Raw genomic sequence first — 10,638 nt, forward strand, 5'->3', positions numbered from 1 at the left:
TTGTCTTTCACAATGAATTACTCAAATGATAGCCACATCTGCTAGTTCAGGTGCTGGGTGCCATGTAGGGTCAGCGCTGCCAAGGCTGACAGACAGAGCGACTGTCCATTGAGGGTATGCCGAAATAAAAAGCTTCGACCCGGATCAGTGAAGCATCCGACACACAAGCCTGAGCACTTTGGGTCTCTGAGGCAGGAGCTGCCATTCTGTCTCTTACTGTGTGAACACACACACACACACACACACACACACACACACACACTCACCCAAGAGGCAGAAACAAAAGCATACTGCAACACTGATAAAAAAAAGGATTTAAAGACTTCTTTTCTCAATCTGCTTCTCACTCTGAGTGATGGGGTCCTATAGCCTAGAAATCTAAATGCAACCCTCGCGGCAGTAAATGTAATTTGCAGCTAGGGTCAGTCTAGCAACTCTCTGTTGGCTTCTGAGCTGGAAAAAACAAATTCTGGTCAGGCCAATCACATTATGTATAGAGTCGGTGGGCGGGCTTAACGTAAGGACGGCAGAGTAGCGACGGTTCCGCGTGAATTCCCCGCTACTTGGAAACAAAGAAGATGGCTGCTGCGGTCTTTGGACTCTGGAAGACTTGGAGTTAAACACTGAAGTCATTCTCAAAAATGGAAAATGGGTTCGGAGTTCGGAGTTTTGCCGTCCGAAAATGGCTAAAAAAGTTGAATCTATCAACTAGCGTTGCTCTGGTTGGTTGGAGCGCTATCCTGTTGTGTGCAAAAGGAAATTTGAAAGACAACCGCCCGTTTATCCCGCCCCTCAGATTGAGCCCTGCCAATGGGGAGATCCCAGAGCCAACGTCTTAATGATGTGGGTCTGGCTTGTCAGGCTAGGGGTCCTACATAAATATAAGGTAATTACATAAAAACTGTTTGTTTCATTATTGGTATTTTTATTGTATGAATTGCCTACAACATGCAGCAGTGTTTTTTAAATTTTCTTTTTCTATATAACGTGCAGCCTTCTTCCACAGACAAGGAGCGGTAATAAAGGTAATTAATTAATGTTATTACAGTGCATAACTCACTGGAACAAAACTGAGCAACGTGTTGTTGCTGGTGACAAAACCACAGATTAAATATATAAACATTAAAGCGATACTGGCGTTAAAGACCCTCTGATTCTCTGAATATGTGAATCCCCGCATTGCATTGTGGGATATCAGCTTTGAATGCACCCAGCTCGGCTCATATCGTAGCGTTCTGTTTTACAGCACACTGTAATATTTCACCGGTAATAACACCGAAATATCTAAATTCATGTTAATAGATGTAACGTTATGGTTTAAAAAATATCAATAAACAACAAAGCAATCCAGCTTCCCTGGCTGAAATAAATTCTACTTTTCACCTCCTTCCTCTGTTGCTCCTCCCCTCTCATCCCTCAGCTCCCATGTCATAGAGTTTATGCAATTTTGAGAGTTGATAAGAAGACCTTGGGCAATCTCTTACTCAGTGAGACTTTCATTTTACTCTGCCTCATACAGCAATCTACACCTTGCTTTGTCTGTCTCCAGAGAGTTACAAAACAGACAGCTCAAGCCAAGACATATTCATTTTTTTTTTTTTTAAATAAATTTGCTTTCCCCAAACGGGCTCAGCTGCAAGCAATCGACAAAGTCGACAGTGACATATTATTTCTTCTCCTTTACTTTCTTCCCTTCCTCCCTACATTACAGATTGCATAGCTTCCTTGGTCCCAGTCCTGTACATTCTTTGGCTGTTGTTCTTGTGGGTATTTTTTTGGTGAAGTGAAGGATGGTCCCCATTGGCTGAGAAGAAAAACAGCACCCAAGTTGACCGCCATGTGACAGGAGAAATTGTCATTATATCGCATGAGTCCTCACAAATGTTCCAAAAAATAACTTTGGGCAATGTTTGCTTACTCATAAATCATGAATAATCAAACAAGATTCATCAATAAAGTCGAAAAGTACACCCACATGTGCTATTGTGCTGATAACATTTCTCAGGATTGAGTGAGCGTATTTAGACCGTGCTGGTTTGACACTTCCCTGAATCTCCTGGTTGTTTTGTTGCAACTCAGGTGGAGCTACTTTTTGTGAAGTATCATTGTGTTTGAGTGAAATCAAGTAAGCAAAATACAAGTGGTTTAACCAGTAAAAACCTTGTTGCTAAGCACCTAAAAACAAAAATGGCCTATTGTCCCCCATAAAACCATGTTTTCTGCTTTTCAACATCATGCTTAGGAGCAAACAGGAAAAACTTGAAAAATAGTAAATTACAATGATACAATGATGACTAACTTCCATAGTTTCCAACATTCAACAAGAATAAAGTCCTGCATGTACTGCAACCCTGAACCTATCTGGACAGTAGGTGAGAACGCAAATGTCCGGACCAATTGGACTCGGCATTAAATGGTCCCTGCCATCTCCCTTGCATGAAGTCTGTGTAATGTTCAATTGAGCCCATGTGTGAATGGGCAGCCCAGTCTCATGGCAGTTTGCTAAATGGTGTCCTTATTTAATCTATTTATTGATTTGTGTGCAGGGAAACATGTTTCTCGTATTTTTTTCACGGTGGTGAGCACAAATTTTAAATGACTGTTTTTCAATGGGAAGCATATTTCGTGATAACAGCGCAATTATGGTAGTGAGTCGTATTGAAAAGCCAAAAATCCGTGCACGGAGATTGGTTGGGGTGTTGGATGGGTCAAACAACACAGGACTTTCACCCCAGAGACCGGGGATTGTGTCCCTCGTGTGGCAGTCGGTTTCCGCGTTTTTCTTCTCCTAACCACAGCCGTCCTGTTGTTGTCTCCATCTCCTGCGTGTGACGGCCCTTTCCCCGTTCTTCTTCTCCTAACCACAACCGTCCTGTTGTTGTAGCGCGTCACGCGTGTGGCGGTCCGTCCTATTGTTGTTGCCGGCGTGTGGCGTTTAATTTCCCCGTTTTTGCGGCCCCTAGAGACCGTGGATCGTGTCCCGGCGGCCGTTGTTGTCACCGTCTACCGCGTGTTGCGTTCCATTTCCCCGTTTTTGCGTCCCCCAGAGACCGTGGATCGTGTCTCCGAGGCCGTTGTAGTCCCCCAGAGCAGACTTCTACAGCCCAGTCTCATGGCAGTTCGGGAAATGGTCAAGTTCCCATTTTGTGGCGACCACCATGAAATAAACGAGAAAATCGTGTCCCTGTTGATGAATCAACAGATCAAACATTTGAGGTTGAACAAGTTTAGCACAAGACGGCAAAAAAAATCTCCAATTGAAGAAAGAGACAAGGTCGGGGAAACTTGCTGGGCTAACGCCGAAATTGTCAGACTAACTCAAGCAGCGGCAAGGGACTTGGATGTTTTTAACCAATTTGCAAACCGGCTACATGACTATGGTATTTATGTCCTGCCTCCTGCAGGCGCACAAAGTATTTCCAGTATGTGGAAACATGCATGACACTGACAATCTCATGTTGTGTGAAAGGGCCACTCCAGAGATCATATAAGACAACGGTTGAAGAATCTACTGTCATGCTAGCGGCTCCATTCGACTGTACTCAGGCACAGTGATGCTTGGAGCTTAATGCTAACACAGTTAAGCATGTTAATGTTACATTTGCTAATGAGCACTGAATACGAATTACACCTGAGGATGATGGAAATGTGGACCAAACCAAAGTACCGGAAACATTTTAACCATTTGACTTGATAATGGCACTACAGAGAAAAAGTCAAGCTTATACTGGATTAAAGTGTCCCAGTATGTACTCAAGCAACATCACTGCAAAAAGTTTCATGTTTCACTTTATTAACATTAACGCATTCACTTCTTTATAGAAATGAGGACCAAAGAAATTAATGAACAGGTAATATTGACAGCAAACATCAGAACAGGGTGGTTTCACATTGATTGTTAAGGTGTTGAGGCTGTTGTTCGTAATAACAATCAGCTGAGAAACGTTGCGTGCGTGTGTACCTGTGTGAAAGTCTGATTAGAATGTGTGGGATGCAGAATAGCAGACAGGCATTGTGGCTAATAAGCACAGGCACTCCTAATCAAGGCTTCGCTTACTACTCAGCAGCAGCATAAGGTCACCTGTGATTGATTCTAATGAGAGGAGGCACCAGCCCATTCCTTGCATGTATTTAAAGCCCACAGAGCTGTGTGAGCTTAGGCATTCTTGTATGCATTAACTGCTATTCCACAGACCGTCCTCACCCAGAAAACGACCGTCTAGGTTGATTGTGCCAGCAGCTGTTAACGACCAATATTTATGTTTCTCGTGGCCTTTGTAGTTATTGCTGTAGCAAACAAGGAATTGAGGTATTAGAACGCTAAATTCCGCATTAAAATGCAAGTTGCGATGGATTAACTGATTTTTACGGACGTAGTTCATGACGCAGTTAAGTCTAGATTCAGACCGATATATCTGCGGGCTGATGTTATGGGACAATATTAGGCATTTTCCAAACTATCGGTATCAGCATTTATAATGGCCGATGAATAAATTAAATAAAGACAGACTAAACACCCTTCAAACATGTTATGAGTGTTGGCGTTTGTCCACCAGAGGGCTCTCTACAATGTCCTTTTTTTTTTTTTTTTATTGTCATTGTGTTTCTGTTCAAAGGACTTTAAGTTTCAAATCTTAACCCTTGTGTTTTCTTCCCATCAACCATGAAAAAGAAAAACATTTTGGTCACTTTTTTCAACATTATCACATTTTTCGACATTTTTGTGACTTTTTCAATGTTGTGGGTGCTTTTTTAAATGTTTTTCGATAATCTTAATGTTGACATTTTCATCTTATTTCGACGGCCCATTTTTTGGGAAAATAAACAACAACTGAAAACTGGTCAATTTGACCCAAGGACAACATGAGGGTTAAGTTTGTATTTTTATCAATTTTATTTATCAGAACTTTAATATATTATGAAGTTCTTCTGTTTTGTTAAACTGCATTATCATATTATTTTAGTGAGGACTCATAAATAACTACAAGTAACTAATATTAGGGAAATGTGTTTATGTTTTGTTACTCATTTCTGGATATCGGCCGATGTATCGGAATATCCGATTTTTAAATCACCAAATCCTTTTTATCGATATGGGCCTTAAAAATCCTTTATCGGTTGTGCTCCAGTTATGCTTATTTTAGTAGTTACTTAACTACTAATATAACAGTAGTTATATTTAGTAGTACATGACTCATTTTAAGCCAATCCCTGATGATTTCCTACCCTAAGTATATTTGTAGCCTAACCTAACTAGTTCCATTTTACAACATCAACTACATGTATGAAACCTTGACCGTTATGCCTACTTTCTAAATGGTTTTATTACTAAAACTGCCACGTGGTCATATGTTGTGTTCATGTATTAAAAACGCCCACCATGTGGCAGTAAATAGAACGGTCTTATACGTATATTGTTTTGGAAGTCAGTGCTAATCAACCTATTCTGTCGTTTAGGTACGAGGACGTGTTGAGATTACAATAAAAAAACAGAGCACATCAGAGATCTGACAAAAGCCCGTTCCATGATCTGTGTTTCCTTCGAGAGGGCAGCTGCACAGAGGAGTGTGTGAGAACAGGTGCACGGTTGTTTGAGAACATCTTGAAATGTGTGGGTGTGTGCCTGAATCATTAAATCCTCCAAATAAAAGACTTGAATGAACGTGGTCCCCTGTTGTTGCTATAACTTTTGTTTTCATATCCAAAGCTCTCTTTTCATGCACAGCTGCAGTTCAAAGCAGTGCGTCTACTGCTTTCAAGATTAAAGTTTATTAATTAAAGTTGAACCATTCAAAGCTGAGCAACTTTAAAGTGAATCTCTGTGTTATTACCAAAATCCTGGACACTTTGAGCCGGTCCAATTGGATTCCTCTTCTGACATGCATAGAAGGTTTATGTAAGTGACTTCACAGTTTCTTCAAAAAATGTGTCACATTCCTTGAAAATTACTCTCAAACACAGCCTTCAATGTTTTCTATTGTCAATAAAAGAGAAACTTAATGTTTACAAATCATGGAATAAAATAAGACGGACTTATAGTTGATTGGACATTTAATTTTTCCTCATCAGGTTTAGATAGAATTTGCCCATGTAAGCCTTCGTCAAATCAACAGATGATGCAAAAAAATATTATTAAAGGTCCACACATAAGGTCGGCACTCTGGACGCTATGTATGTTGAGCACAGCGCTTCACCGTATGTCAATAATTTCATGAGTTATTTTCAAAAAACATCCCATCATATAATTCAAATAAAACTACATAACTGGATAGCATGGTGGATTGATTCAGTTTGTCTTCTGGATAATGTAATAATCCAACAGGTTTATGTTCTGTCCACACAACTTTTCTTTCCGATAAGTCATGTTGTGTCCATCATTTTAGCATGGCAGACCACTCTAAATACTGCAATACCCATGATCCTCTACTGTTGTTGTTACAGAACACACTTTTGGGAGTGGTAGTTGAATTCTCACCTTAGGTTTTTGTTAACACTTGCTCATATTTATGACTTTCATCCCCAAAGACAGACATTTTATCATGCAGCTGTTTCTCTTTTGTACTGATGATTCAACTCAGACTTTCATTCCCATTCAAACCACAAAGGTGCTTCAACGATGAGTCATTTCACATTGTCTATGGAGTTAATGAGTTAATGAGCTCTTACTTCCAGAGTCAACTCTATTACGAATAACATCAACAATTTGTACACATGCTTTTTTTGATTGGAGTCAATGCACTCACACAGAAACTGACATTGGTCATGCACACACACACATACCGGTGACTCGGCATAGTCTGCAATCTGCGTCACACACTGTACACACAGTACACTGACAAGTAGTGGTATGTGGTACAGAGTGATTTGCAGACTGAATCTGGACCTTGGTTTGGATTCAGAGATATCTTGACCTTCATCCTTATGGAGATCTAAATAAGAAAACAGCTCACGAAGCCCTCGTATATTTAGATGCATGAAGTACATTTTGAAGGTAGATTTCCCTCCACATCTCTCCCCATTGGCAGTATAAAAGGTATCTGTGCAGTATTCCCTTTTCAAAACCTAATCCATAACAGGATACAACAGTTTTAATAGAAAGGTCCGCAGCCTTACCGAACCATATGCTTGGAGGATTTGTCTTTTCTGAATGGATGGGAAACGGTTTTATAGCTCTTTGGGGCTGAGTCAGACTCAAAAGGTTTCCGGATGAAAACGATTCCCAATCAAAAGCAGTCAATAAAAGTTTCTGAAGTGAGACGCCAGGTCAATATTAAAGTTCACTCAACTAAAAGTGGTTCATCTTGACATACAAGTTGTTGAAATCAAGTCGAGTTTTAAGCAGCAAAGTCATGGCTAACACTGACACCCCAAATAATTGCAAAGAACAGGAATAGAACAAGCAGTGCTAAGTTTGGATTCTGAAACTGTGAGTGTCTTAATTTCACATGAGCTACTTCGAACTAATACGGGACATCCAGGAGTCAGGAGTACGCATCAGAGTTATACACCTACAATCACCTTTCATTAGAGAATGAGAGAGCAAAAAAATCAAATTCTGCTCAGAACAATGGCACGTTTAATGGCATTCGCCTTTCTCAGCGCTCTGTTTTCTGAACTGGAGAATCAAGGATTTTGGAGCCCTCTCTGCATGCCAGGTAATTGCAGCTCCTACAACCTTTTCAGCGTAGCAGATTGAAGTCTAAATGAAGCTCTGACCTTCAATTTGCTCTATCTCTTCATCAGTTCCTGTTTTTCTCTAAGAGGCTTGATTTCATCAGTGTTCATCGCCTTTCTCTCTTTATTTTCCTCCTCGCTTTGATTTAATCAAACCCAACGTCTCTTTGTTTCTCACCTCGCACCGCATGCTTCATTACGGTGTTTGCTAAGATGTGTGTCCACACTCCCCTGGATGTTTGATCTTTGTGAATTCAGCTGAAACACAAAACACCACCATGCCCAATTACTCCTCACACTATATATTAACTTTATATTTAAACTTCATAGTATATCTTCATCAGTAGCTCAGACCTGTGGAAACGGTGGGTGGCCGGTTCAATTCCAGCACGGACCAAGTACAGAACGTGACTTGGTAGCTGGGGAAAACTCTCCAACTAAGGGCTTTATAACACAAATATGAGGGGTGTTGGAATTTAAAATGTTACATGTGCTTAAACATTGTGCGTGATTTGCATTATACATTTAAGCTAAAAGGCAAAAGCATTATTTCAACATAAATGAAGACATGTTGGTCATGCATTGAGTTTGTTGTTCATGCGTTAAGTTGTTTTGCTATAATCTGTTCCATAACATGAGATGTTCAGGTACATTCCGTTATATTCCAGCTCTCCTAAATGTGTCAGAAGCAGAATTGATGGTTTTGGGACACACCCTGTGTCTGGTTGTGGTTCCTCTCCCCAGCCCAACTAAAGGGCAGCAGGTCATAAACTTTCAGTCACATTCCAATGGAAAGATAGCAAATAAGCACACAAACACATCACACCACTGTGACCTAGAGACCCCACCCTTAGTGAATAAGACCAGGGGTGCAAAAGCCGAAGAACCAGACAAAGGGAGGGGAGAGCTGTGACAGCTTGATCCAGGTAACTTTGCCTCTGGGATATCCTATGTAATAAAAAGGATTCACACATCAACATCTGAGATTCTGACTACTAATTGAGTGAACCCTGAGACCGGAGGAGGATTTAGCTCCGACAGGGGACACACAGAACAGCTTTGAATGTAATGTAGCTAGAAATACAGTGGTGTTAATATCATTGTACACATAGGGCCGGCCCTAGACGTATGGGGGCCCTAAGTAGGATTAGGATTTGGTTTTGGGGCCCTCCACATTGCAACATTTTGCCACTTCATTTGACAATGAACCAACTTCTATGGTGTAAGCATTAATCCAAGCACTGACGATACAGTAAAATAAAGTGAAGACTACTGTGAGACCTTTTAGCAGCAACACTATCTTTACAGTAGACCCCACAGAGTTTATTGCTGGAAAGCGTGAGTTTCATTTTGTGCATAACGCGGTTATCTTTTACGGGTGTTTTTTTTAACACTGTTGCCTGTTTCCAAACGTAATAAATAATGTGAATTGTATTTCACTGTCACTTTAAGAGGTGTTGGGGAAGTTTTCTGTACAGCAGGAGAGGAAAAGTTTTGAAGTGAGATTTGTTGAAACAAAATAAAGAGCAAAAGAAGAGTTTGTGTTTGTTGAGGTGTGTTTTTTTTTTCTCTTTTTGGACAGGATAGTTCAGCTTCATACTCTCCTCAATGTTGTAAACATTGTAACACAAGGGGGAGGCTAAACCTTTGCGTGATTTGCGTATACCCAAACTCAACGGGCAGCAGGTTTCCATTAAGCCGACTAAAGTATCATCTCTTAGTTTACATTTGTAATGGAGGCAGTGCATAATAGGGCCTCTAATAGGCTCTCATGTTAGCTCCACTAATAGAAAAAACACTGTACAAACCTGGAACCGATCAAATGCCCGGTCTTCTCGTCCCGCTCTTGACAGTCAATTGGAGCTCTTTAAAAATCAGGTGAAGCTCATTTCACATTGCATTTAAACACATATTGTGTTTTAATTAGTGTTAATGAGGGCTTTACAGTACATTTTGTATTCCCCCCATGATAAATGGTGGCTTTCAAACTGTTAAAACTCTGGCACAGTGCGCTTTTACTGATCCGTCATGAACACATAACACACTGTTTCTAACCAACCGTTTTGACCAATCCTGTATCTTTAGGTGAAAGCAAACAACATGGAGGTGATTGCAAGAGACAAAGAAAAAGAGGAGAGAACAGCAAGGAAGCAGCTCATTATTACAGCTAATGCTCTTGAGTCACTTATCACTAAGTAACAGCACTGGTGCAGTCGAGCCATTATAAACAGTTCCGAGTGTGTCGGGATAATGAACGCACCCCTTTACTTTCTGGTGACGATGGAAACACCTGCAAAGGCAATTACAGACGAGGAGCAACAATGCAATGATTCAAGAGTGTTCACAGCGCAATTCTAATTAAACTATAGGGCAGAGGGATTGGGGGAAAAAAATCCCCATCACATTGTGTTATTAGACAAACAAAACAAGGGCAAATCTACTGTGGGAACAGTTAGACGAGGAGCAGACTAACTCCCACTTCAGGGAGTGATCAAATACACACAAATTGTGAGGGTATATTGTATATGCGGCTTCCTACTTGTCTGCTGCATACTATGCTGTTGACTTAGAGCTTGAATTGTGCCTTTCTGAATGTACCTGCATACAATGCACTTTGCTGAATTCATTTGCAATCTTCCAAATTAGGTCAAGGGTATAGTATGTGCATGCTCAATGTGTATTCATGTATCTGTCAGAGCACGTTGTGGTTTATCACATCCAAACGTTGTGTTTGGATGTGATATACCATCCAAAATGTTCTGACGTTTTGCCTTTAAACCGCAGCATAAAGGAAATGTGCGTATTTCCTAAAATGTCATAAAATGATTACCTTTAAGGTAAAATGGTTTTACTTGTCCATGCCCATGTGTTCTTGTTTAATGGGTATGTGTTGTAGCTAATCTGTTGTTTTAAGCCACCAACCTGCTAAGGGCTGCGGATGAAATTTAGCTAGCCTGGCTAAAT

At 40.6% G+C, this 10,638-nt stretch overlaps 1 long non-coding RNA gene across 1 annotated transcript in view; it reads right to left on the reverse strand.

The window, feature by feature from the left end:
- Window positions 1-8,115, reverse strand: part of LOC116701250 (uncharacterized) — a 14,616-nt gene extending 6,501 nt beyond the window's left edge. The window contains exons 1-2 of the long non-coding RNA XR_004334870.1: window positions 8,105-8,115; window positions 3,600-3,604 (exon numbers count right to left, since the gene is read on the reverse strand). This is a non-coding gene — a long non-coding RNA (uncharacterized LOC116701250). The remainder of the gene's footprint in view (window positions 1-3,599; window positions 3,605-8,104) is intronic.
- Window positions 8,116-10,638: the final 2,523 nt, after the last annotated feature.

This window comes from Etheostoma spectabile, chromosome 14 (assembly GCF_008692095.1).
Source record: "Etheostoma spectabile isolate EspeVRDwgs_2016 chromosome 14, UIUC_Espe_1.0, whole genome shotgun sequence".
Taxonomy (NCBI): Eukaryota; Metazoa; Chordata; class Actinopteri; order Perciformes; family Percidae; genus Etheostoma; species Etheostoma spectabile.